At 44.8% G+C, this 27,751-nt stretch overlaps 1 protein-coding gene across 4 annotated transcripts in view; it reads left to right on the top strand.

Annotated features, from left to right (window-relative positions):
• The window catches only part of EXTL3 (exostosin like glycosyltransferase 3), a 147,212-nt gene that overhangs the window by 34,874 nt on the left and 84,587 nt on the right, over positions 1-27,751 (top strand). For all 4 annotated transcript variants that reach the window (XM_036379655.2, XM_036379653.2, XM_036379651.2 and 1 more), the window contains exon 2: positions 9,728-9,802. The gene's annotated coding sequence lies outside the window, so the exon portion shown is untranslated. The remainder of the gene's footprint in view (positions 1-9,727; positions 9,803-27,751) is intronic.

The following is a 27,751-nucleotide window of genomic DNA, read 5'->3' as shown; positions in this document are numbered from 1 at the left end:
CTATTCTGGTTGTAGAAGTCTGGAATTGTCAGTAGTGCCCAAAGGTATTTTTGCTCCTACCTGTGTAGGAGTGAATTCCTTGTTGCCCAACATCACCTGGAAAGGTCACAATGAAAAGGCTTCCTGGCAATGAGGTGGGCTGTGACTTCCCTTCCCCTGAACCCCAGAATGAAATCTTTAATAAATGGATTTGGGGCTGGGAGGAACCTCTCAAACCCTTTCCAGAGGTGCAGGAGAGGTGGTGGTGTGGGACTGCTCCCACACAGAGCCCTGCATGCAGTGGGACACATTACTGACCTATTTGCTGGTAGTTTTAGCATCTGCCTGGGATTAGTTCAGCCAGCTGATCCTCAATTCTGTGCTATAATGGTGTGTCTTTAAGAATGGCTTAGATGATTGGATACTGAGGAGCATTTTGGAGTCTGGCCTTGCAAATACAGCTTGTTAATTGAAGCTGTGCTCGCCGGCAAAGCTGCCTTTTAAAGTTCTGCTGCCTGTCCTCCCCATGATGTTCCAGCCCCTCTGGTTTCTCATTGACTGCAGCCTGCCCCTCCCTCTGCTGGCCTGCGCATTTGTCACCTGTGGCCACTCCTCTGCCTGCCAGGGGCTCTTCCCTCATCACACCGAGAGTTTTCCTAATCGGGAGTGAGCGCTGAAGGGGCTGAGTTCATTGCTCAGGCTCTTTGCCTGAGTGTGCCTTTCAGGCAGCTGCAGTGAGCTTCAACAGCTTCGTCTGTCATGATCAGACAGAGCTCTAGATAATCTAGCAAATCTCTTGATTATGAGGGTGGAAAATAATATGCTTTGATTTACAGATGTTGCTGCACAAAAAGTGCTTCTGTGAATTCTCTGAATGGCAATATCTGGGTGCTTTTGGCATCCTCAGGTTTTGAGTGCATCCATTTTCTGAACATATCCTGAATTCTGCACACTTGTCTGGACACAGACATGGACAGATGTTTTACACACAAGCAGACAATTAATTATTTTTTCAGTAGCATTTTAAGCCAAGTTCAGGGACTACATTGGGTCAAGGGCCTTGAAGTTTTTCAGTAAAAAAGACAAAGGATGGTGGAGGCTGTTGCCTTGTGGCTGATTACAGCCAGGTTGACAACAGCAAGGGGGGACAAAGCATATTTTTCATTAATCCTCAAAACACCTTTTCCTTTCCTCCAGGAAATTGTGGACAATCTTGAAAGCATTTTCTAGTGTCCCCAGCATTCTCACAGGATGTCTGATGCAGCAGGCACAGAGGTCTGACCTCTGGTGCCAGAGGTGTGCAGCTGTGGTGCAGCTACACCAGCAGCAGGAGCATTGCAGGTGTTTCTGAAGGGGTTTGAAATATTTCCTCCTTTTGGGCACACCAGCTCTCTTGGTTATGGACTGACTGACAGATCTGCAGAAGATTAGGAAGTGTTTTTTCACAGCCCCTGGGGGCTGTGGTAAGCTGGAAGAAAGAGCTCCTGTGGTCTCTCCGGCTGTGTGGCAGAGCAGTTTGTGACATGCTCAGATTGAATCTAAGCTCGGTTCTTGTTTGTGGGGTTTAGTTGTAATCTCGGTTTGCTGTGCAGCCTCACTGTGCTTTCAGTGGGACAGGGAAGAGGAGAGATGTTGGGAGGATAGAAATGCACTTGTTTTGGTTGCAAGAGCTCCTGAATTTATGGTGTTAGCTGCTTTTCTGCCGAAGGTGAGGACAGCATTCATGTGGGAGACATTTAGGTGGGGACTTTTTTCTACAGATCTGCGTGGTGATCAAGTTACTTCATTTTTTTCCCCCTCCTTTCTCGAGGTCTGCTTTATAACCAGCAGAGAAAAACACCCCTTTTCCTAAGCAGACATCTTGAACCAATCTGATTTTCTGTGCTCCAGCAGTGCCTGCTGCTCATGCTGGCTGCAGAGAGAGCCAGTCCAGCTGGTTCAGGTGTGCTGGGAATTGCTTGTGGCCAGCACTCCTGAGTGAAAATGGCCAAACCTTGGCTGCTGGGTGGGTTTGTACAAACTCCTCATAGCTGCAACTTCCTCCTGCTTGGAAAAAAGAAGAGCTGATGTGGCCACTGGATCTGATGATTCCCCACGGCAGCAGGTCTGAGGTTTGAAGAGTCTCTGTGACATTTTAGTGAGAGGCATTTTGGAGTGGTTCAGATATCAATGAGGAAAGCTGAAATGCTTTGTTTCACTCTCATGACCCTGGCAATATTGACCAGTTTGTCAGCTGGGATCCATCTGCCAAGTGTGAAAAACGCCAATCACTTGTTTTGAAAATTCTAAAAGTTTCATAGTAATAGAATGGTTATAAAATAGTAATACAATTAGAGTAATAATAATTTAGACAATTTGAATTAGGACAATATGAGACAATGGAGACAAAGAGTTATGGATGTCTGGGTACCTTTTTCTGGGCAACATAAGCCTGAAAAAGGACACATTAGCAAGGGACTAACTTTTAAAAACAATAACCTGTTGCATATTCATACACCTCATACATGATGCATAAATTCCATTCAAACACAGGATTCTGTCTGGTCATCCTCAGCTTCTTCCTCTGAATCCTGACAGCGCCTTCGAGGTAGGAAGAAGTTCATTTCTTCTGATAAGAGGGCAATAAATTCATTTTCTCTGAAAGATTCAGGTGTCCTGTGGCTGCTATCTGCTGCAAGTCTTTCTTTAAAAAAAGTGTCTTACATAGCATGGTTTCTATTTGAGCATTTTTTATAACCTAAAACAGGATTTACCACACTCCTTAAGAGAATGAATCCAGCATTACTTTCTAACACAACACATCTAATATTCATTTGAATATTTGTGAAAAGCCAATAATAAAATATGCATTTTTCACCCAAGGAAAGGTCCAGCTGGATGGGATGATGTCCTGGTACCAAAGGAGGGAATGAGACAGGACATGGCTCCTTTTCCCAGTGATTTTTGTATCTCTGCTCAGATGTGCGTTGCTGGAGGAAATCACACTGAAAACGACCACAGAGCTTTCTGTTTTAACTCCCTAACTTGAGCCTGGATCGTACAAAGCAAACCCTCCGAGCCTGTGAAGGGGTTTTTGTGGAGGAATAAAGCTCATTGTCAGCTGCCGTGTTCAGACCCTTGGGAAATTGTGACCATTGTCTGGGCTATTATTGCTTAATAAAAGCTTTGCATTTCCTCATTCAGAGCCTTGAAAATCTGGTTCTGTGCTTTTAAAAATAACTCAGCGTGAGCCACAATTGGGAGCATTCACAGAGGAAATTCTTCAGCCATTTAAAACAAAGTGAAGGGAGGGGGGGAAAAAAAAAAAGCTCTCCCTAAAGTGCTTTTACTTATCCATGAAGGGTGAGTGGTGAAGAGTGAGTGTGTCCCAGCCGTGCTTCCACTGTCTGGATGGAGCACAGAGGCTCTGCTCCTGCTCCTGCTTGCTTCCAGCCTTCCAGGATTTTGGGTCTAGTGCTATCCCAGCTGGGGAACCCGGGCTGGACATGCTGGATGAATCCTCTTGGCATGCTGGATTTCTTGTGGATGAGCACCTCAGGACAGGTGGGACCTGCAGTCGCTGGTGGGGTTGATGCTCTTTGTGCTTGATGCAAAAAAAGGCTAGAAAATGGTTTTCCTTCTTTGGCCACACCAGAAAAGGTCATTTCAGGTAAAATGAGATGTTGTCATGTGCTGAAGGATGTGCAGGATTTTGGGCACCAACTCGGCAGGCTCTCTGTGGGGAAGGGGGCAGAGGAGGGGGTGCTGTGGGTTCCTCACCCCAAAATTGGATTCCCTGTAGTTTTTACTCTCCTGATTTGTCCTGGGAAATTATTACCCAGCACAGAAGCCCTGAACTATTTTGCAGATCTGCTTTGGAGGTTTGTTTCTTTCCCTCTGTGTGTTCTTGGGTTTATTTTCCTTCTGGTGTGGAAGTAATTATGTTACTTGTTTCTTAAGTTTTGGCTCCGACTATGAAGAGGAATGTACTCAGGTTTTTTCTGTTGTGGTGGTGTTTTTTCTTTCCCCAGTGCAGTTTCTGCTGTTAAAATATTCTGGACAGCACGTAGAGCACACAAATGTGTGTTTAGTGGTTACAAGACATGCTTGCTCTGGGTGTGCCTCGTTGTTTTGTTCAGTGCCAGTCTCTGCCCACATGATTGGCCATCATTTATCATTGCCATCAAGCTGGGGAGATATAATTTACATTAGCAATTAGTGCTCTGTGCAGGCCAGAATTAGCTACACTGGCTCTTGATTTGGAAATAAGTTTTCTCTTGGAGCTGTGTGTTTGTCAGGATAGAGACCAGGGTGTGAGGAGGGGATGGCACTGGGCTACTGCAGGGCTGCCAAAGACACTTGGTAGTGAAGAAAGCTGATGGCTGGGATATTGCCTGGGTTTTATTTGTGATTGGAAATGAATTATAGCAGAAAATGCCTCTTCCATGCCTCAGTTTCTCCACCAAAAAGTGAATGCTGCATGATTTGCCCGAGCGTGTTCATTAGCAGGAATTACTTTCCTCCCTCTTCCTGTCTCCTGGAGCAGCTGTGATGTGCACAGGGATGTGTGGGGACAAGACACAGCCCTGCAGTAGCTGAATTCTGTCACACCATTGTGTAGTTTGGTGTTGCTTGAAATTTTATAGGTCATGTGCACCATTAAAATGATTTCCATGCCGTGTTTGGAGAATCTGCTGTGCCCACTTTCGTTTCTATCCACATGACTGATCCAGGGCCATATGTTAAGAATATAACTGCTTTTAATTTATTATTTTTTAAAAAATCCATTGGTGTCTAAATCCATCTAATAAAAATGCAGACTGGAGCTCTTTAATGAGGCGTAAGTCAATCCAGGCTCTCTTTTTTTATAAGACAAAACCACCTCACACACTGCCTTCTTTTTCTATGGACTTGTGCTTTGCATTTCTACACATTCATCATAGCATGAAGCCTCTGACAAAAGGAAATAAGAAAAGACGGTTTAAGAGACCGTTTTGCTGTGCATAAACCTGAACCTTTGCAAAGGGAAAACCGTGGGCTTCAGCAAGTGAACTGTATGAGGCTGTGTGGTGACAGAAAGGAGAAATAAAAATTATAATGCTGGGTAAGTTTAGTGTAGTTGTGAATTGTACAGCAAAGAACAGGAGCTCTTAGGAAGGGAAATATTTCCAGTTTTGCTCCTTGCCTTTGCAAAACTGCAAAATCACAAAATTCAGTTGATGGTTGGAAGTTCTTTGCTACCAAAAAATCTTCATTTGCTGGTTAAGCCATTGGTCGAGGCCATGCATGAGCAGCAGCATTTGAGTGGAGGCTGGGGGTGTGTGGCTGTCTCTGATTTTGGGGGCTTTGGGAGGAAATGGCTTTGCTGCAGGAACAGCAGAGAAATAAAAACTACAATGCTGGGTAAGTTTAGTGTAGTTGTGAATTGTACAGCAAAGAAGAGGAGCTCTTAGGAAGGGAAATACTTCCAGTTTTGCTCCTTGCCTTTGCAAAATTGCAAAATTTGCAAAGGCAAGAGGAAATGGCTTTGCTGCAGGAACAGCAGAGAAATAAAAATTACAATGCTGGGTAAGTTTAGTGTAGTTGTGAATTGTACAGCAAAGAAGAGGAGCTCTCAGGAAGGGAAATACTTCCAGTTTTGCTTTGCAAAATCACAAAATTCAGTTGATGGTTGGAAGTTCTTTGCCACCAAAAAATCTTCATTTGCTGGTTAAGCCATTGGTCGAGGCCATGCATGAGCAGCAGCATTTGGGTGGAGGCTGGGGTGTGTGGCTGCCTCTGATTTTGGGGGCTTTGGGAGGAAATGGCTTTGCTGCAGGAACAGCTCAGCTCAGGTCCTGTGGCTGTGGTTTGACAGCTGAAGTCACAGCACAGCTGTGAAATCGGACTCTGCTCACACATGGTTGTGGCTGGCTGTGAAATCCTCCGTGGTTCTGGCAGTGACAGCGCCCAGCCTCACACAGCTGGTCCAGAGTGGGGGAAAAAGGGAGATTTGCTGGTTTTGGAAGGGCCTCATCCTTTTCTCATTGCTCGTGGTTGGTCCTGCATGGTCGGTGTGGTGACAAGGCCCAAGTTGGGGTCCCAGTCTCCTTTTGCTAGAGAGGACCCAAAACTTGCTTTACCAGGTTTATGGAGCAAGGGAACGAGGAGAAGGGAGTCTTAGCAACTCCAAGCTGTGATCCAGGACTGAAAGCCGGAGGTTCTTGGGCTTCTGCTGGTCAGAGTGACCCCAAGATGCGTTAGAAAGTCTCTTTTCCCAGCCTGGAGATCAAAGAAGGAGTCAGAACTCTTCATTTCTCGTTCTCAAGGTTGTTTATTGTTCCTTATCTATAAAATTCTTTCTCCTGTCCAGCTGAGGTCCGTCCAGCAGGACAGTTCCAGGCACTCTGCCAGCCCCTGGGGTGGTGTTATCTTTTTATACTAAAAACTACCTGTACAATGTTTACAATCACTTCCCAATCCCTATCACCTATGTTAGACAGTGAGCTTCTACTCTAAACCAATCCAAAAGTGGCACCATCACAGCAGAAGATGGAGGCCAAGAAGAAGAAGGAGAAAGGCTGGACATGCCCAGATCCCTCCATCTTGCCTCCTGAACCCCCGTTCTAAAAACCCCAAAAATCTATTTTTCACCCCATGATAAATTCACCATCATTCTACTTAAACTGTCATGGCTTGCACATCTTCATCTAAGGTTGGTAATTTGCTCCACAGGTCATAATCAAAACCAGAGGGATTTTGGGCTCTGTGCCAGGGTCTCTGAGCCCCCTGGCAGGGGTCTTGGCAGTCCAGGACAGCCAGAGGGATGTCCTGAGGTTTTGTATATAGAACAATAGATCTGTAAGACAGAACATGAAGAAGATGTTGATGACTTTTCTGAAATGCTGGCCCACAGAAAAGTTTCTAAGAGAAGGTAGTCAGGTGGTGGTTTTTAATTTAAAAAAAAATCTTTCTACAGGCAGTCAAACTTTCAGATTTAGCAAGACTTTGCATAACAGGAGGTGCTTTGTTGACAGGCTGCACATTGACTTGTAGTCACAGGAGCACAATGATAAATTATTTAATTATAGATACCCAAAGAAGCGAACCAGGCGCCCGCTGGGCTGTGTTGTCCCTCTGCTTCCCCACTTTGCACGGTTTCTTGCTGGCTGATTCCCAAAATCCAGCTGTTTGCAGCAGTGGTCTCACAGTTATTAATATTAATTAGCAAAGTTCTGCTCTGTGAGTATTCCTGCACGCACACAAAGTGCTCAGCTCCTCGGCTGTGTAACGAGCGTGTGCTCAGCCTCGTTGTTAATTAGCAGCATCCCTCCAAGGACCTGTGCTCCTCCTGGGGTGGAAGTTTGGTGTGGAGCTGCCTGTGGTAGTCAGAGCCAGTCCCTGCTGAGACTCACGTGCAGGCTCTGCCATAGCTGGGTTGTCAGCTTTTTGCCCTTTGTTTTAATCTCAGCTTCTCCTCTGTGCATTCTCCTCGCTAAGCAGCACGGTTGCTAAGGTTAGCTTCTTTTCAGGTTTGCCATTAGAACCTTGTTTTAATCACTGCTGACAAAATCCTGGCTGGATCTGTGCTCCAGGTAGGGGTCAGATTTAAGTGTTCTTCAAAAAGCTTTCATGCTCCAGGAACATGGTGCTCCTTGTGCTGACAACAGTTTTGTGTCTCTGCCTCTTAATAACCATCCTGTAGTAACACCTTCTTCCTTGATTTGCAAAACAGCTCCATTCCAAGAAGAAATTTCCTCCTGAAAATGTGGAAGTGCGGTTTGTTCTTGGCAAATCCAGCTGGGGCTTTATTATGGCTCTGATTTAATATCCTTGGTGATGGAATGCTCCTGTTGTGGGGGAAACATCTCTGAGAGGTGATTCTCTCTACAGAAGAACATTCCCCTCTTATTTTTTTTTAACACTGAAGGCAATAGAAAGGAAGAAGCTGATAAATAATATGACTATAAATGAGAACCAAATTATACTTTAATTTTTATGGATGTTCATGATAGAAAAGCAATGTGAGATCAGGAGGTCTTTCCAGAAGAGGAGGGTTGCTCTTAAATATCTCTGCTTTGTCCCTGGGTTTATGTGTTCAGTATCATCCAGAAAACTCTTGGTTTTGCATTTGATTGTAATTTGCATTTAGATTGGCTGCCTGAAGGGAGTCTCTTGCGAGGGGAGATGGGGCTATGTGGCTCCAGTCTCTTGCAGATCTGGCTGGAAGTAATGGCATTTACATAAAAACCATTAGCTCTGTTATTGATAAACATGAAAGGCATCCATTTCATTTAATTTTTTTGATGAAGAGCTTTTAATATAAGCACACAATAGCACTGAGGTAGTAACATTCCTGCCCCCCATCCCTCTGTACTGACCTCTTGTTTTAAGGGCAAACTTTGATTGGGATTTTGTTGGTGGAGAGATTGGAAGTTATTTCTATTCCAATTTACTGGAGTAGCCAGTTGTTGTGCTACATTGTGGGGAATTATTTAATGCTCATTTTAAGAGGTGTCTCTATTAATTGAACGGGGATTTAATGTCTCCCTGAAGCACAGTTGGTCTGTGTGTGATGTATACCAACATGTACGGCTGGCAATTCCATGGATAATCTTTTCCTTAATCAAGATGGGTTTAAGCAGAACTTCAGTGGCGCCTCATTAAGGGGATAAAGTGTGTTGGAACAACAAATATATTAAAGGGAACTTCTTTGGTGCACTCCAGATCAGAGCCCATGCAACCCTTCAGCACAGTGTCTGCATAAACATTTGTTCCCTTTCGTGTGTAATGGTGCTTTGGGGATCAGGACGTGGCACAAAGAGCTGTGATTCACTGCCTCTGGAGGAACTGGCTTTGGGAAGCTCTTGCTGCTGCTCTCATGTATAAATACTTTGCTTTTCTCCTGGGCTGCCTCAGGTCTGACCTCAGCAGCCTCCAAAGGCAGCCGGTGCTGCGGTTGTTTTCAAGCATCACAGCATTTGCTTGGGAGACCTTGCTGAGAGCTTTGCAGCTGCTTGGAGTTCTTGACCTCAGAGCTGGGGAGGTGAGGGTGTCTGTTCTGCATTGATTACCTGGCCTGCTTCTTTGTCAGGACCCAGGACATCCCTCTGGCTGTCCTGAGCAGCCCAGACCCCTGCCAGGGGGCTCAGAGACCCTGGCACAGAGCCCAAAATCCCTCTGGTTTTGATTATGACCCATGGAGCAAGTTACCAACCTTAGATGAAGATCTGCAAGCCACGACAAATTAAGTAGAATAATAGTGAATTTATCATGGGGTGAAAAAGTAGATTTTGGGGTTTTTAGAATGGGGGTTCAGGGGGCAAGATGGAGGGATCTGGGTGTGCCCAGCCTTTCTCCTTCTTCTTCTTGGCCTCCATCTTCTGCTGTGATGGTGGCACTTTTGGATTGGTTTAGAGTAGAAGCTCACTGTCTAACACAGGTGATAGGTGTTGGGAAGTGATTGTAAACATTGTACAGGTAGTTTTTATATAAAGACATAACACCACCCCGGGGGCTGGCAGAGTGCCTGGAACTGTCCTGCTGGATGGACCTCAGCTGGACAGGAGAAAGAATTTTATAGATAAGGAACAATAAACAACTTTGAGACTGAGAAATGAAGATCTCTGACTCCTTCTTCAAGCACCAGGCTGGGAAAAGAGACTTTCCAACTCATCTTGGGGTCACTCTGACAAGCTAGAGATCCTGATACTTCTTGATGTAAAAAACTTGTTAAAAAAATTTTGGGTCACTTTATCAATATTTACAGCTCTTTTTTCCTCTCTAACAGGCTCCAGACAGATGAGTAGAGAGCTGGCTGCAGGAGAGGGACAGATTCCAGTTTGCCAGCTGCTCACCGTGTACAGTGAGTACCTTCATATTTCAGGAATAAAACTTTCTGTAGTACCTGATGTCAGCCTCAAATTGCCTCCATTGGGGCTCAGCATTAAGTCTGCATGCTTGCACAGTGTTCTCCTAAAAGTACAAACTTCCTTGGCTTAACTCTTGTTTTGGGAGAAGTGTGCTCCAGCTCCTTTTAGCTGAAGTGATAAATTGTGTCCTCATCCTACTTCCAATAGTGGCAGAGCAGAGAACTGCTGCAATTCTGCTCAGGGCTGTGGGGAGTCAACACTAAAGGTGTCACCTTGAGGCTTCCTGTGCTGCAGGATCAGGAGTGGAAATGCTCCCCAGAGCTATTCCAGCCGTGTTGGAAGTGTTGGAGCTGAGTGAGGAGGGTGGATGAGGTTCCAGCCACGGCACATGCTGGGGTTGCTCATAAATGAGTGCTATGAAATCAGCCAAATGAGGCTTGGCTTGACTGGTGGGTGGAAAAGAGCAGGAATAAACCACTGGAAAGCATTGTCCAGTTCATGGTAAGGATGGCAGGTTTGCCCTGAAAGTGGAGGAGAAAATCTTTATTTCATGGGGAATTTTTACACATTAAAATATCTTGCATGCGTGTTAATGAGCTGTAATAACGAGCCTGTGCTTTATGAGGTGTCTGCAAACATCTTAGAACTCACAACTGTGAGGGAGTAAATACTCCAGCTAGTAAATTCTGAGTAATTGGAATGTCTTGGCCCATGTGGTGCAGTGGTGTGGCCAGACTGAAATAGGGAATTGCCTCTGAAAGCCAGGAGGATGCTCTAGCACAGGCTGTAAAATTCAGGTGAGTGTGGGAGCTGCAGCAATTGAGTTTATTGTGACAGTCCTAGCAGGTGATTCCCTAAGGATAATGTGGGATGATGAATCTTGAAACTGAAAGTGTTTGTTAACAAAAGTCAAGGATGAAATAATGCATTTAGAGACTGGGTTGTGTCATCAGGTTGGCGTGGATGTATCCGGGGAGCAGGGCAGAGAATTCCTGTGCTTTTGGGAAAGAAGGCAAAGAGAGACAAACTTATTTGTGGATTCCTCATTTCTCCCACATCCAGCCAGTACATGCAGGGTGTCCTGGGCTCAGGTGTCTATTCCTGTGTATTGCAGCATTTCTCCTTGTACTTCTGGATCCAGGAAATCTTTGTGCCCTGCCAAACACAGCAGGGACTCCCCTCAGCTGGAACACAGCTCCTGTGAAAAATTCCACCGTGAATAACAAAGCTGGGAGTAGCAGTGGGGGCACGTGAAGGACAAACCACGCCGGTATCGACCAACGGTGCCAGCGCGCCAAGGCCCTCATCGACAGCTCTGATCCCAGGCTGTGCTCTGAGCCACATCTGCTGACTTGAGGAGCTGCAGTCAGTCAATACCATTGAATTCTCCTTCTCTTTTGCATATCTTAAGGAGGAGGAAGTCTCAGGCTGACAGCTCTGTGCAGTTGCACAAGGCCAGGGCTGCACAGCTTTCCCTCAGCATCAGGATCTCTAGCTTGTCAGAGTGACCCCGAGAAGAGTTAGAAAGTCTCTTTTCCCAGCCTGGTGCTTGAAGAAGGAGTCAGAGCTCTTCATTTCTCAGTCTCAAAGTTGTTTATTGTTCCTTATCTATAAAATTCTTTCTCCTGTCCAGCTGAGGTCCATTCAGCAGGACAGTTCCAGGCACTCTGCCTGCCCCCGGGGTGGTGTTATGTCTTTATATTAAAAACTACCTGTACAATGTTTACAATTACTTCCCAATACCTATCACCTATGTTAGACAGTGAGCTTCTACTCTAAACCAATCCCAAAGTGCCACCATCACAGCAGAAGATGGAGGCCGAGAAGAAGAAGGAGAAAGGCTGGACATGTCCAGATCCCTCCATCTTGCCTCCTGAACCCCCATTCTAAAACCCCAAAAATCTACTTTTCCACCCCATAATAACTTCACTATTATTCTACTTAAACTGTTGTGGCTTGCTGATCTTCATCTAAGGTTGGTAATTTGCTCCATGGGTCCTAATCAAAACCACAGGTGTTTTGGGCTCTGTGCCAGGGTCTCTGAGCCCCCTGGCAGGGATCTTGGCAGTCTGGGACAGCCAGAGGGATGTCCTGGGTTCCCATACCCTGGGACATCATTTGGCCTGTGCAACATTTATTGCACTGCTGTGGTGGGCAGCACATTCAGCATTGACCTTCAGGAGCCCTTCTGGGTTAGTGGGCCTGCTGCCTGGAGGAATGAATGTAGGAGACAAGGATTCCAGGTTTGGAGTCCTTTTTAGGGTGGAAGACTGTGATTAAAGCAAGGAGTATGGATTTAGGTCAGTAGGAGATAGCTCAGGGGAGGGCTTTTCTTGGCAGGAAGATTCTGGAAACAGTCTGTGATTGCCATGGAGCAGAATGGCAAAATAACCTGTTTCAAGGGACTCCTTAACAAGTCATTTTTATGCAAAACTCTCTCCATGACACTAAATATCGAAATAACTGGGTTGGGCCCGGAATCTAAGAATACTTTCAGGACAACTCATCTTCAAACACTTCCTGAGACTTCCTGGCTTGGCAGCAAAGCCAAGTTCTGCAGGAGTTTTGCAGCAGGTCCCTTCCTGTGAGGATGTGGCACCATCCACGTGAACACCAGCGTGGGTCTGACGCTTCCTGTGCTTCACACAGGTCTTTGCTCACAGCTGCAGTGCAGAAGGGCAGGGGGAGAGCACTTGGGCATGGCAGGGAGGGTTTGTGCTGCCTGGACCTCCTGGGAAGTGAGAGGGTGGAATTCCTGCTCCTTGCTGCTGTTCCCCTCAGAAGATGCTGGAGACTTTTGTCTGCTTCTTAAAAACCCAGGATGTGGCAAACAAGCACCTGAGCTGGGGGAGGCTGGGTCTGTCCTGTCTCCAGCCATGGCCAGCAGGAATGTTCATCTCCCATCAGTTCATTCAGCTCTTGTGCTTTTTCAGCCTCTGTCCAGGCATTTCAAAGCTTAACTTGGTGTGCTGGATCACTTCCTTTTGGTAACTGCACCTTCTGCCATCTCATATTTGGGGAATTGTCATTTGCATTAAAATTCTGTAAATCCCTACTGTGTCCCCTGTCAGAGGCCTCTTCTCCAGACTAAAATGTCCTAATTGATTCAATGGTCCTTACAGAGATGCTTCATGCTTTTGACCATCTTTATTATATTCACTGTTTACAATTTGTGGTAATTTTTTCTCCTCTTGAGTGTTCTTATTAGAAAATTGAAAGAACCTTTGGGTTTATTGAGGTCCTGTCCTTTTGCTGGAGTTCTCTGTATATTTAGCCATAGAAAAGAAAACAGGAATTTTGATGTTCCATGTAATAATAGTCTTTTATTTATTTATTTATTTATTTATTTATAAAAAGCAGAGATTTGTGTGTGTCTAATCTAAAAACTCCTATCAGGAAAGCTATGAATAAACCTGGTAGCATTCCAGTGCACTGAGTCACTAGAACAATACATTGTTAACAAGGAGCCCTGGCAGGGCTGTGTGGCTTTTTGCTAAAGCTGTCAGCCAGGATATGGGATGCATCTTTGTATCCTGCAGCAATTTTGTGAAACTAAATGGCTGCTGGTGTCTACTGCATCTTCTAAATGGTGACAAGAATCATTCTGGGTGTTAAACCCTCTCCCCCTCTGCATTGCTTAAGAAATGATATCCAAATGGAGAATTGGTCTTATTTAGAGAAATATAAATCAGTCATCAAACAGGTTCTGGTTCTGCAAGAGCAGGACCTGGCTCTCCATCTCCTCTGCTCTGTATAAATGATATTTATTTTATTAGTGGCTTCCAAAAAGTAGAACTGGAATGTGATGTGATTAAAGTGTTAACACCAGGGCTGCAGTCCCAGGGCGCTTGGGGCTGACAAGTCTGTGGTTTTCTCTATCTGCCCTGACTCACATCTGTGGCTTTTGTGCTGCCCTGAGGTGAGTCAGGGCTCCTCCAGGGGTGATTAGAGCCCTGGCCTGTGGGCAGCCTGGGAAACTTGGGCCTCTGTTCAGCTGAGAACTCTTGGCTGTTTTCCTTGGTGCTGAATCTCAGCTCCTGGACCATCCCGAGCAGTTTTTTCCCAGTGTTCAGCTTTATCTTCCATGCCTCCACTGCTATTTCTACCACTGTGCTTTTCTTCTTGCCTCTCTGCTGCCTTCCTTCCTGCCTTTAGCCCCAAAAAGCTCCCAGCTCTGTCTCTGCTCCACTGTGGCTTCTGTTTTGCACAGGGAACCCAAAGGACCAAGTCCTTGTGGCAGTTCTCTCCCAGTTCATTGCACAGATCTGTCAATAAAACACCAAAAACTCCCCAAAGCCTCACCTGGCCTGCCAAGATGTGTCACCTGTGCCTCAACCAGTCCTGAACCCAGCTGGGGAGTCCTCCTGGACAGGGGACACCAGGAGGAGGACAGAGAGAAATACAGCCAGAAACTCTAGGTTGATTTTCTATCACTCCTCAGGGTGTCCCAGCCCCTGCTTGTTGGTGAAGGATGGAGGATTTTTAGTATTCCTTCCTTCCTTTCATATCTATATCTATATCTATCTATTTATCTATATCTATATTCATATCAAATCTCTATATCTATATCTAATCTATATCTAGATATCTAGATATAAATACATAAATTTATATTAATGGCCCTTGCTTTGACTCTCCTGAATGTGAAGTTGCACACAGCCAGCCTGTCAGCCCACAGTCAGCCTACTGTAATAATTTCAGCTGTAGTTTAGTAAGGTAGCAAATTGAGAGTAATTTTTAATCTGCTTGGGAGAAAAACAGCTTAATTGGCCGTTTCTCCTGGTGGTTCCAGCATTATTTTTGGCCTTAGAGGGTATAAATGCAGCAGACATTGATCTCCCTGCAAGAGGGGTCAGCTCTTCCTGGACAGCACTGGAACACTGCATCTATTTATTTCTATTTCACCTTTTTTTAATACATTGCCTGAATAATAGAGCCAGTGTGGAAAGGGCCTGTAAAATGCTGAGTTGTGTGGTGGAATTTTGCTCTGCCCAAGTAAATCTCTTGTGATGAGAGACTCCATGAAGGGAAAACCTCCTGGATTAGCTTGGAGCAAGGGGAGCTTTGGAGACCTCCCCGGGATCCTGCAGTGATCCAGCCACGCTGGGGAAGTGGAGCTGGGAGCATCCAGCCCCTTGTGCCATCAGCCAGGGGACTTTTCCATTTAATGCAGCCACTGAAACTGGGAGCAGAGCAGTGTGGGACAATGTGTGACAGGGGAGCTGGAACAGGCTGCCTTTGTGGCACATCACAAAGCCAGCAGTATGTGCTGGAGTGCTCCTGCTTGCTGAGCTTGGAATGTCAGCCTGGCTTCTGTTCTCCTCCCTTCCCTCCAGGAGCTGCTTCACATTTGGGGAGAATAAGTCACTGTTTGTGTGTTTAATTCATTTCTGCTCCCAGTTCTTGGATCACACAGAGGGTTAGAGGGAAGGAGCTCCAGCGAGGTGAAAGCCATCAGGTTGCTGTGAGATCCTCCATGGTGTGTTAGTGCAGGGCTGCAATTCCCCAGGCCTCTTCTTGCTCCCTGACAGGAGGTTGTGGGGAGGTGGAGGTCAGGTCTTCTCTCAGGTAAGAGGAAACAGCCTCAGGTTGTGCCAGGGGAGGTTAAATTTGGAAAAATTCCTTCATGGCAAGGGTTGTCAAGCACTGGAATGGGCTGCCCAGGGCAGTGGTGGAATCACCATCACTGGAAGTGTTCAAAAAATGTGTGGATGTGGCACTTGAGGACCTGGTGTAGTGGTGAGCGTGGTGGTGCTGAGCTGATGGCTGGATTTTTGTGATTTTCCAACCTTAAAGATTCCCTGATTCTTCTCTTGGTCTTGCTGTTTCTTTTCATTGTTAAATAACAGTGTTAACAATAACATTGTTAAACTCACCCTGTGGAACGGGATGAGTTTTGAGGTCCTTTCCAATCCAACCCATTCCATGAACTTGAGGCTTCATTTATCCAACAGCAGATACTGAGAGCCCTCTCTGGAACTCATTTCAGTTTATCTGACCTCAGACACCTGGGAAGGGAACAGTGCTGGGATGAGAACCCTGCAAGGAACAAAGCCTGAGAACAAATGAAAACTTCTTTGTGATATGAAAATGTTGCAGTAATTATTTATTATAATAAAACTGTTTCAAAGTGGTTAAAAATTATTAAAAGGGCTCCCCAGGAGGTTTGCATTACTGTAGCAGTGACTGGGGAGTGAGAAACAATGGCAGTAGCACAAATTTGGTTCTGTGAGTGAGCTCTAGAGACAGCTGGGTGTAAATGCTGGGTGTAAATGCTGGGTGTAAATGCTTTCTAGATCTCCTCAGACTTGTAAAAACTTGGGAACTTCTGCTGGGGATAAAAGTGGATTAGCTCACATTGGCAGTGAAGCTTTTTCTACACTGCAGGTTCACCTGGCAGTTCAGAGCGAGGCCCTTGGGAGTAATTGTGGGAAGCACAAGTGAAATCCTCCTTGCTTTTGTTGTAAGGAAGTTCCCAGCACAACTCCATCACAGAGGGCCCTGAAACGAGAAGGGTTTTACTTTGTGAATTGTTCTGTCATCACTCAGCAGGATAATTGACTTCTGATTAGGGAGGAAATCTAGCTGCAGGTTGGTGTCTGAGGTTCTGAAGTCCTCTTGAAAAGGCAGAACTCCTCCTCAAACATCCACGGCTCTCCCGAGAACAGGATGCTGGAGACTCCATTAAACTGGCATTGATGTAACAGCTGTTCCTGTTCAAACAAGTTTATTTCTTCCTCCTCCTGTTGCGAATCAAAGGAAGAGTGGGAATCAGTGGTGTTGTTGTTGTTTGTTCAGAATTAATAACAAGGTTATTAAATTTTTTACTGCTGGAGATGTTTTTGTCACGTGCTTCCTGCACTCGGTGGCTCTCAGACCTGCTGCTGCTCTCTGGGTGTTTTTAGCTGGTGATGCTGATGACTGAAGGATTCTTATTCCTTCTGTTCCCAGCTCCCAAGTGACTCAGGAGCTAAAAGCAAGCCAAGATCTGTGCCTCCCACAGGCAGCAGAAAGGCTGATGTGGAAGTCACGGGCATCTTGCTGTGAAGATGATGCTTAAAATTTTAGAAGAGGAGTTTTTCTTGGTCCAGAGTAGTGAGCAAGGGAGGCAGCTTTACCTCTCCAGGGAGGCTCCTGGGCAGAAGGAGCTGCCTCTGAGGCTGGCTTCAGCCTGGACCTGTATTAGGTAGTGCTGCAAAAAAAAAACTACCTGGAATTTAAGAATATCCTGAGCTGGAAGGGACTCATAAAGATTATCCAGTTCAACTCCTGGTCCTGCACAGACACTCCAGCAATCCCACCCTGTGCCTGAGAGCACTGTCCAAATGCTCCCAGAGCTCTGGCAGCCTTTGTTTTGCATATTAGTGTTTGAAAAGAGAGGGGGAAGAATTTGGAGGCTGGTGCTGAGTGGGGCTGGATCTGTAATGGGACCAGAGTCGTTGCACGGTGCCTCAGCCCTCTGTACCAGTGGCATTTTTAGAGGAGAGATTTAACCTGGGAGGGGATTGCAGTGCACTGAAACTGCCCCTAAGGAAAGGAGGATTTACTTCTGCCCTCTTCCCTCCCGTGTGGGGCTGCCTGAACTCTCTGCTTCATCCTGCTGGTCCAGCTGCTGCCTTTCCCTGTGGACAGATTTAGAGTCCTTTTAATTCTGTCTGGAGCGCTCACCGTGAGGCTGATGCCTTTGAGGAGGGAAAGGAGCCTTTGTCAGGTCTCCAGGGAGCTAATTTATACAGATCCTCTTGGGTTCACTGGCCAAGTGTGTCTTTGTTGCCATGTGCTTTTGCCTCTGAGATGGAATCCTAAGAGCAAGGCCAAGTGTCAGGCTGCTGCTGGTGGCGGGGCTGCAGCTGCACAGCTCATCCTTGAAGGAGGGAAAATTGCCAAAGTTTTTGAGCTGAATTAGCTGTCTCAGCCTTTCTGGTCAAAGTTGGCTTTTGTTGTTCCAAAGTTGTGGATTTTGTCAACCTTTAACCTTTAGACTAAAGCACTTTTTAATAATGAGTTTATTTTATCAGAGATATAAGCAGGAGATTAGAAGATGTGTGGGAAAAGAGTGATCTTGCCCTTGCCAGCTCTGATAGGTATCACTGGTATATTACTGTCTGCTGGATTTTATGGATTTTATTTTATACAGCTAAAAAATCATGAATGTTTAAAAAAGTGTTATAGCTGCATTTTTTTCCAAGCCACGATTATAAAAGGATAAAAAAATTGAGACAGAAATTGACTACTTGCTGTTGAACAGTGAGATCTGCCTAATAACCAAAATTAAAAGTTTTTATGAACAGTCTCTCCAGAAACTTCTTAAGAGTAGAGCTCAGCCTGAATGGGGAAAGCTTTTAAAAAGTCTGTTGGAAATCCCAAACCAGCAGGGGGTAGATGGAAATATCAACAGGAGAAAACAACTTCTGCACAGCCCAAATTTGTTTTTGGAGAGGTTTTCCCTTCTCCAGAGAAGGAGGAAATGCAGAGTGACAGAGAAGTGACTGGTGAAACCCAATGCCACTGCTGGGTCTCCTGATGGTTTTTCCTGCCCAAATGAAGGCCCCTGGTTTTTTTTTTTTTTCTTTGCCTCTGTTCATTTTATTCAGACTAAGTGTTCCCATTATCCGGTGCTGCGTGTGAAAGGCTCCTGGCCTGCTGCCTGAGCTGGATAATAAGGGAGTAAGCCAAGAGCAGCCTAATTTATAACTTGTGAAGTGATTCTCTTCAGAGCACTAATGAGCAGTGACCCAAGCACAGGTAAATTATCTGTAGGGTTTTTTTTTTTTCTCCCCTTTCCTCTTAAATCTCTGATCATTTCTCTCCCCAGGCAACCTGTCTTTCACCACCATTAGCGTTTGCTCAGTTTTTGTCTACGTTCCAAAGTTGAACCACTTTATCCACAATTGATGTGTGCTCCTCTAGGGTGGAGAGCACAATGTTGGTATAAAAGCATTTATAATAGCATGGCTCATTCTTGTGTTGGAGAGGAATAATGGATGTGGGATAGAGCTTTAGAGTTAGAAAGCTCTCTAAATTTAGAGTGTGCCTGTGCATTGCAGCTGAACTGATCTCATGGCAAGCTGGTGATGCAAGGAAAGGTTTTTGCTCCCACTGATCTTTTTGCACTGATACAGATCCGATTCCTTCCCTCTCAGTCCAGACAGTTTCCTTCCAGCCTAACTCCTTGATTCAGGCTTGGAAGTTGGGAAGGAGATCTCTCTTTTCAGCAGCACCAGGCCATGAGATCAGCTGAGCAGCAGTGCAAAACCACATCCTAAACAAAGCCTCTTGTGCCAGGAGCCTGTCACTGTCCTAAAGGTGTTCCCAGTAACTCTGCTCCCTCCCTGCTGGCATTATAGGGCAAAAATCAGGGTTTTCCTACTGCTTGGTTATCCTGAGTAAAGTTACTCCTCCTGGGAGTAGCTGTCTGTGAAAAACGCCAATCACTTGTTTTGAGAATTTTAAAAGTTTCAGAGTAATAGAATGGTTATAAAAATAGTAATACAATAAGAGTAATAATAATTTGGACAACTTGAATTAGGACAATAAAAGAAAGAGTTATGGATGTCTGGGTACCTTTTCTGGGAAAAAGGACACACATTAACAGAGGATTAACCCTTAAAAACAACAGTCTGTTGCATATTCATACTCTTCATACATGATGCATAAATTCCATTCAAACACAGGATTCTGTCTGGTCATCCTCAGCTTCTTCCTCTGAATCCTGACAGCGCCTTCAAGGTGGGAAGCTCAGTTTTCCTGATAATGGACCAATAAATTCTCTTTCTCTGAAAGATTCAGGTGTCCTGTGGCTGCTATTTCACTGTGAGTCCTTTCTTTATAGAAAGTATCCTACATAGCATGGTTTCTATTTGAACATATTTTATAACCTAAAACTCTATTTAACACAGTACTTAATAGAATGAATCCAGCATTACTTTCTAACACAACACATACAATATTCATTTGAATATTTGCGAAAAGCCAATCATAAAACACATGCATTTTTCACACTGTCTTTGCTGACAGTCCCCAAAAGAATGCAGAGAATTGTGGGCAGGCACATGCTCTGTGATATTCTGTGTGCTACAGCCAGCTTGAAAAATAATTAAAACCCGAATGTTTTGCTGTTTTTTTGATGGATGTTGTTGGATACTTAATGGAGCTCGTTGGCAGTAAACACTCCTTCCCTGGGGATCTTTCCAGAGTCATTAAATCTGGGGAGGGATAATCTGGAATAGTCTCCTGTTTGTCTGGAACATTTGCTGGACATAGGAGCTGCAAAAAGGGGCCCTGTCAGGCATCCCTGAGCAGCTGCAGGGTGAAAACAGAGGTGAAGGGCCAGCAGAGGGGTTACTGAAAATATTAATTACAGATGATGTCTGATTCTGTAAATAAGAAATACAGATGATGCTGTGGTGGTGAAAAAAACCCCAACCTTTAACTCTTAAGGGCAGTGTTGATCCCCCAAAGGAAAATTATAAAAGGCCACAAGCAGCGACTGAGAGTAACAAAGTGGCTTTTAGTCCGAGACGTGCAGATTCCAAACATTAATTTGGGTGGGAAAAAAGGGAATTAGTTCAACAGCTGCTGGGCTCTTTCTAAGCCATTTTTGAGGGGGCTTTGAGTTGGTGCCTGCAGCAGGTTGTACTTGATGTAGGAGGTTTTGAGCTCGTTTATATCCAGTGTCAAATTCCAGGCTACCAAGCGCTGCTTGTTTTGTGTGTGGTGTTTGCTCCCCCAGGAGAGGGTGAGCACAGGTGGGGACATTGATCTCCAGAAGGTCACAACAACAGCTGCAAGGTGGCCTTTGCAAAATGCTTCACTTGCAAAGGGATGTGCTGCAAAAATTCTCTGCTTTCTGGCTCACTTGGGGCTTTCTTTTGGCAAAACATTCACTTTTAAGAAGGATTTAAATAAGATTTCCAGATGTTAATGTGATAGTGGGTTTAATGCTGTATTTTGAGGGAGCAGCCTTTGCTGAATGTAACCTTGGGCAAAGTTTAAAACAAGCAACCAAAAAAAAAAAGCAGAAAGGGAAGTGATAAAGATCTGGCAGCCATACAAATATGGATTTGTGTGGGAAGGCCAAAAATGTGCTGGGTCTCTTATCGGAAAGTGTGGAATAACAAGGCCTGGCCCCTGCCCCTTGCCTGGAGCCCCCTGCTCCTGCTGCAGCCTCGAGTGCTGAGCCTCCCACCTCTCCTGAGAGTTTGGAACAGGGCTGCTCACCTGGCAGAGTGGCAGCAGATCAGAACCAGTCCAAACCCTTCAAAGTGTTTGTGGGGAAAAGCCCAGAGCAGCAGCCAGGAAAGGTCAGTGCAGCTGCCTTGCATTGCAGCATGTGTTAAAACACAGCAGCAGTTCCCAGCTGGAATTGCCCTAATTCCAGCCTTGTCATCAAGATGAAGTGGACTGCAAATACATTTCTATGGGAATTGCTCTGGATGCAGAGCACCTGTAATAATGTCTCAATATCTACCTCACTGTGTGCAGTTCTAATATAACCAAAAGCCAAGGGCACAGATGGAATTATCAGCCAAAATACTTTGACTTGGCTGCTAAAAACTGCACTAAAACATTATTTTAATGCCTGTAGTACCATGACTGAGCACACTGGAGAAGTAACTCTGAGCTGGAGGGCAAAGAATCACAGAGAGAGAATATCCTGAGTTGGAAGGGATTCATAAGGACCATGGAGTGCAGCTCCTGGCCCTGCACCAGACACCCCAAAAATCCCACCCTGAGAGCATTGTCCAAACACTCCTGGAGCTCTGGCAGCCTTGGGAGTGTCACCATTCCCTGGGGAGCTGTTCCACCCTCTGGGGAAGAGCCTTTCCCTGCTGTCTGTGCATGGGAAGGGCAGGAGCTGGGTCTGGGTGCTGGAGTGAGCCTGGAAAGGGTTGGCAGAGAGGGGAGCTGAATGCAGCAGCAAACATCTGCTGCCTCTGCTCTGGGTTTGTCTCCTGGCTGTGCCACGCTGCAGCAGCACAGGTGGGAAAAATGCACGGATTTTATGATTGGCTTTTGGCAAATATTCAAATGAATATTGTATGTGTTGTGTTAGAAAGTAATGCTGGATTCATTCTATTAAGTAGTGTGGTAAATAGAGTTTTAGGTTATAAAAAATGTTCAAATAGAAACTATGCTATGTAGGATACTTACTTTAAAGAAAGGACTTGCACTGAGATAGCAGCCACAGGACACCTGAATCTTTCAGAGAAATTGAATTTATTGCTCCATTATCAGAAGAAATCAACTTCCCACCTTGAAGGCAGCTGTCAGGATTCAGAGGAAGAAGCTGAGGATGACCAGACAGAATCCTGTGTTTGAATGGAATTTATGCATCATGTATGAGGTGTATGAATATGCAACAGGCTGTTGTTTTTAAGGGTCAATCCTTTGTTAATGTGTGTCCTTGTTCGGGCTTATTTTGCCCAGAAAAAGGTACCCGGACGTCTGTAACTCTTTGTCTCTATTGTCTCATATTGTCCTAATTCAGATTGTCCAGATTAGTATTACTCTATTGTATTACTATTTTTATAACCATTTTATTACTATTAAACTTTTAAAATTTTCAAACCAAGTGATTGACGTTTTTCACAACAGGTAGTGCTGGAATTGCACAACCTCCTTCCCTGGGGAGGTTTCAGGTTTCTCCTGGCTCTTTGGAGCTTCCTGTACCTTGGATTAGCAGTGAGGAAATGCCCCACCTGAGTGGGACAGTGACAAAGCTGAGTTAGGGGTGCTGGCCCCTTGTGCTGTGGCATGGACCAGCCTGGTTTTGCAAGCAGGACCTTTGAGCTCCTAAAGTTCCTGTGATCATGCAAGCTCCCAAGAAAGCCAGCTGATGTCACAGACATCTTTTATGAAAAATCCTTTCCTTAGGATTTTTTTTCTCCTGAGAAGCTGAGAGGCCTCAGGACAAAATGTAACCAATGATTATCTGCTGCTGTGGAATGCAACAGGTGCATCTGGGATTGGTCTCATGGGGTTGTTTCTAATTAATGGCCAATCACAGCCAGCTGTCTGGACTGTCTGCGTCAGTCACAAGCCTTTGTTATCATTCTTTCTTTTTCTATTCTTAGTCAGCCTTCTGATGAAACCCTTTCTTCTATTCTTTTAGTATAGTTTTAATAGAATATATATCATAAAATAATAAGCCTTCTTTTAGTATAGTTTTAATAGAATATATATCATAAAATAATAAGTCTTCTGTAATATATATCATAAAAATGTTTCAGCCTTCTGAAACATGGAGTCAACATTCTCGTCTCTTCCCTCATCCTGGGACCCCTGTGAGCACCAGCACAAGCTGAGGCACTGGGTTAGCCTAGGAAAAGCTTTTCAGCCCCTGTGCTTGCTCTGAATGCAGCTTGCAGCCCTGGACAGTCTCCTCAGCTGCTGGGTGCTGGTGAATTGTGTGCTGTGCCCTGTGGGTTACACTGCAAACATAAATGGAATATAAATACAGATCCATAAAACCATTACACACTGTGTGTGTAATCACACTCCTTTGTAATCAGTGTGTGCCTTTGGGTGTGAGCTCTGGGGAAGGGACTCTGTCCCACAGCATTTCTGCTGGACAGTCTTTGAAAATGCTCTGCTTACTCTTAGGTTTCCTTTGCAACTGCATCCTCAAATGTATTTCCAACTGAAATATATCCTAAATCAGCTGCTTCAGGGGTTTGGGTTGTTGTTTTTTAACAGGAAGGAACTCCAAATATGTTTATTTTCATGGTAAGATCACAGGCATCGACCACCACTGTGTGTTTTGGTGTTTTAGTTCACATGTGTGTTTATGCATTTTCTTCCTGACCTTGCAGATGTTCTCAGCTACTCTTTTATAGATCCAACAAACTGACCCTCCCCTCCTAAATACCAAATGTTCCATGTCCATTTAGCAAATACTGGAGTGGTTTTCTTCTGAGGAAAAGCTCTTTTTTCCAGGACACTTTTTTCCAGGTGCTCCTGCCCTGCCAGTGTAGGTGCCTCAAATGCTTTGTGCCTCTTTTGTCTTTTTTGGTAATGATTTCACTGCTCCTTTGTATTTCCACTGGTTCTGCCTGCTTTCACTCACTCTTTTGGCTTAAATTGACCCTATTACTGTTTCATCCTGTTGGGGAACGGTGTTTTATGGAATAGGAAGCTTGTTTGGAATGGTGGGAGCAGCTACAAAGAGGGACTGAGGTCACTGGGCTCTCCAGCCTGGAGGAGGCTGAGGGAGACTCATCAAGGGCTGCAGCTTCTTCCTGAGGGACAGCTCCAATTTCTGCTCCCTGTGACAGGGACGGGATCCAGGGAACAGCTGGGGCTGTGTCAGGTTTGGGTTGGATATCAGGGAAAGGCTCTTCCCCAGAGGGTGCTGAGGCTCCCCAGGGAATGGTGACATTCCCAAGGCTGCCAGAATTCCAGGAGTGTTTGGACAATGCTCCCGGGGGGATTATTGAGGTGTCTGTGCAGGGCCAGGAGTTGGATCAGTGTTCCTTATGAATCCCTTCCAACTCAGGTTATTCCATGATTTTAGACCTGGGAAAAGCTGTCACCAAAGGAAGAGCAGTTGAATTTATTTGAATTTTTTTCTTTTCCAACTCACCAAGGGTCGATGTTCTTTTAAAGCTCATTTGTAGTGCCCATATTCGTCTCAGAGTTTGGTTTTTCTGCAGAGTCAAGGCTTCTGTTGGGGCAAAAATCAGAGAGAAGTGAGAGGGGTCAGCTCCACTCTGGCTATGCTGGACTGGGAAGGTTAATTTGTGTTTTTAATGGTGCATCTGTGGGGCACTTCCTAACTACAAAGAGCAGCTTTAACCTTAAGTTAAAAGTGCCTGAGATACTCATTCCCCTCTCTGCAAAAGAGGGATAAATACTTCTTGATCTGCCAAAAAGGGGCTGTGTGGGTTTAATTAACATTTGCAAAGTGCTTGTGGATAACATCTTTCATCTGAGTCTCTGAAGCGAAATATTCTCGGCATCCTCGCTCAGCATCGCAATTATTCCTCCAGCTGTCGTGAGCTGTGCCAACAAAAACTACTCTGCTGTCATCAAGGGATTGTTGATGCCTTGTGACTTGTTTGGATTTTGATACTCTCTTCCCCCTTCTCCTTATCCCCATTGCTGTGTAAAATATCCTGTATTCTTCAGATCTGAGGGAGAGAATAAACCTGCTCCTTTCCTCCACAAACTTATTTGTGTCCTGTGTTTAGTTCTTGTTTGTAGCTCTTTTTTTGGTCTATGCCCTTGGAGTAGAACTGTCTTATTTTTTTTTCCCCTCTATTCTTAAAATACTTTTGGTCCTTTTTTTAAGCTTGGTTTTTTTTTGTATCTCTTTTTAAAATACTGCCATAATTTATTAAACACCAGTCACTCCAGAGAGGCTTGCTGGCCCATGCACTGTCATTTCTTATTTCAAGGTGGATGTGAAGAACCAGATGAATTCCTTCACTCCCTGGTCTTGAGTTCTCCCAAGTTCCCCACTCACAGCATTTGGGGAGTTAAAACTTCCAGCTTTGTTCTCCCAAATGCTACCTTTATTACTAACAGTGCTTTGTGAAATCCTCTTTAAAATCAATATTTCTCAAATCTACTTTTAAAGGAACGCTTGTACATGTGTAGTCTCCAAGGCAATAATACTACCCCTAAGAATTTATTAATTTAATAGCTCCAGGTCCTAGCCAGGTTGAGGTTCAGCCTTTCTGCAAAACCAGAAGCACATCAGAGCCCCCCCCCCAGTCTATCACTCGGGTAACTGTGGCCATTGCTGTGATTTCTGTGAGGATTCATTAATCCTGACTTAAAAGGCATATGACATCTAAAATGTGTTTTTATATATATATATACTTGAAGGAAGCACAAAGTATCATTTGAAGTCTTGGAACCTCTAAGCTCATAATTATCTGTGGGAATGAAGACTACAAAGAAATGACTTCAAGAGCAGCTGTGTACAGCCTCTTTCATCAACCTGTGTGTTAAAGCTGCCTCTGTTTGCTTTAGCACTTAAACCCTTGCTCCTGTTTGCCCTTCACATGGAATAAAGCTGTGGGAGAAGGAGCTGGGGTCTGTCCCACCCTGTGCTGCTCCTTTGGGAAGGGAGCTGGTGCTTAGTGACATTCTGTTGTTATTGGCAAGGGTTTTAGGGGCAGAAAAATGAAATGCAGCACAAGAACTCCTCTTCCCCTTCTTGAAATTCCAGGTCATAAATCGCAGAGCGCGCAGCGAAATGTGGTTATTCTCTGCCTGCTGCTTTTGGCTTGAGGGGTTTGATGCTCCAAATTGAAATTAATAGCCCTGGTTCCCACTGAGGGAGGGGGAGTTGTGACTTCCCCAAGATTTGTGTCTGTGTTTGTCAGTGTGAACTCCATTATGGGAGAAGGGATGTCTGACTCCCACGTCAAACGTGGCAAGTTTCATCTTCCCAGATGAGAGTTCTGAATTCTGCCAAGTGTGTCAGTGGTGGTTTTAAAGATAATAAATCTGACCGTGGTGCATGCACTTCCTCCCTACCAGGGACTGGGATGTGGTGGGTGAGTACAGCAGGAGCTGGGATGTGATCCACCACTGCCTCCTGTGCTTTGGGCTCCAGGGGGAATGGAAAACCTTTGAGTGAGTGATGCCTTAACCAACAGCTTTGATTAAAAACCGAGATCAGCCCATCGGAGCACCTTGAAAATCATTTGCTCTTCATGCAGCTGCTGAGATCTGAGCTTATGGCAGCACCTTTTCTGCGGTGCATGGTATCCAAGAGGGGCATTCCCAGTGCTCCTCTCAGCTGGGGGAGGTTTTCTAGTTACCTTTTTGGCTAAAAAGCTTTTGATGTCTTCTTGAGAAATGTCAGTGTGAAAAACACCAATCACTTGTTTTGAAAATTCTAAAAGTTTCATAGTAATAAAATGGTTATAAAAATAATAGTACAATTAGAGTACTAATAATTTGAACAATTTGAATTAGGACGATATGAGACAGTAAAAACAAAGAGTTATGGACGTCCGGGTACCTTTTTCTGGGCAAAATAAGCCCGAAAAAGGACACACATTAACAAAGGATTAACCCTTAAAAACAACAGCCTGTTGCATATTCATACACCTCATCCATGATGCATAAATTCCATTCAAACACAGGATTCTGTCTGGTCATCCTCAGCTTCTTCCTCTGAATCCTGACAGCGCCTTCGAGGTGGGAAGAAGTTCATTTCTTCTGATAAGAGGGCAATAAATTCATTTTCTCTGAAAGATTCAGGTGTCCTGTGGCTGCTATCTCACTGTGAGTCCTTCTTTAAAATAAGTATCCTACACAGCACAGTTTATATTTGAACATTTTTTTATAACCCAAAACTATATTTACCACACTACCTAAGAGAATGAATCCAGCATTACTTTCTTACACAACACATATAATATTCATTTGAATATTTGCAAAAAGCCAATCATAAAATATGCTTTTTTTCAAAGTCAGGAAATGTTGCCTGATATTTGGAAGTCAGTTTTGCTTCCCTGTGTTGGAAGGGTTGAGTTTTCCCTTCCTCTTTCCTGTCTGAGGCCTGTGGCACTGCAGGTGGCAACTTGGATTTTCATGCCCAGCAAATCTGGGTGGGGGAATCAGAGAAAGCTGGAATGGTTTGGGGCAAAAGGGACCTTAAAGCCCATCCAGTGCCACCCCCTGCCATGGGCAGGGACACCTCCCACTATTCCAGATTCCTCCAAGCCCCATCCAACCTGGCCTTGGACACTTGCAGGGATCCAGGAGCAGCCACAGCTTCTCTGAAGACAAGTGGCTGTGAGGAGAGACCTGGAAGAGGAAAAGACAGCGTGAAAAATGCATGTATTTTATGATTGGCTTTTCACAAATATTCAAATGAATATTATATGTGTTGTGTAAGAAAGTAATGCTGGATTCATTCTATTAAGTACTGTGTTAAATATAGTTTTAGGTTATAAAATATGTTCAAATAGAAACCATGC

This window comes from Molothrus ater, chromosome 3 (assembly GCF_012460135.2).
Source record: "Molothrus ater isolate BHLD 08-10-18 breed brown headed cowbird chromosome 3, BPBGC_Mater_1.1, whole genome shotgun sequence".
NCBI classification, from domain to species: domain Eukaryota; kingdom Metazoa; phylum Chordata; class Aves; order Passeriformes; family Icteridae; genus Molothrus; species Molothrus ater.
This window is presented reverse-complemented; position numbering and strand designations above follow the sequence as displayed.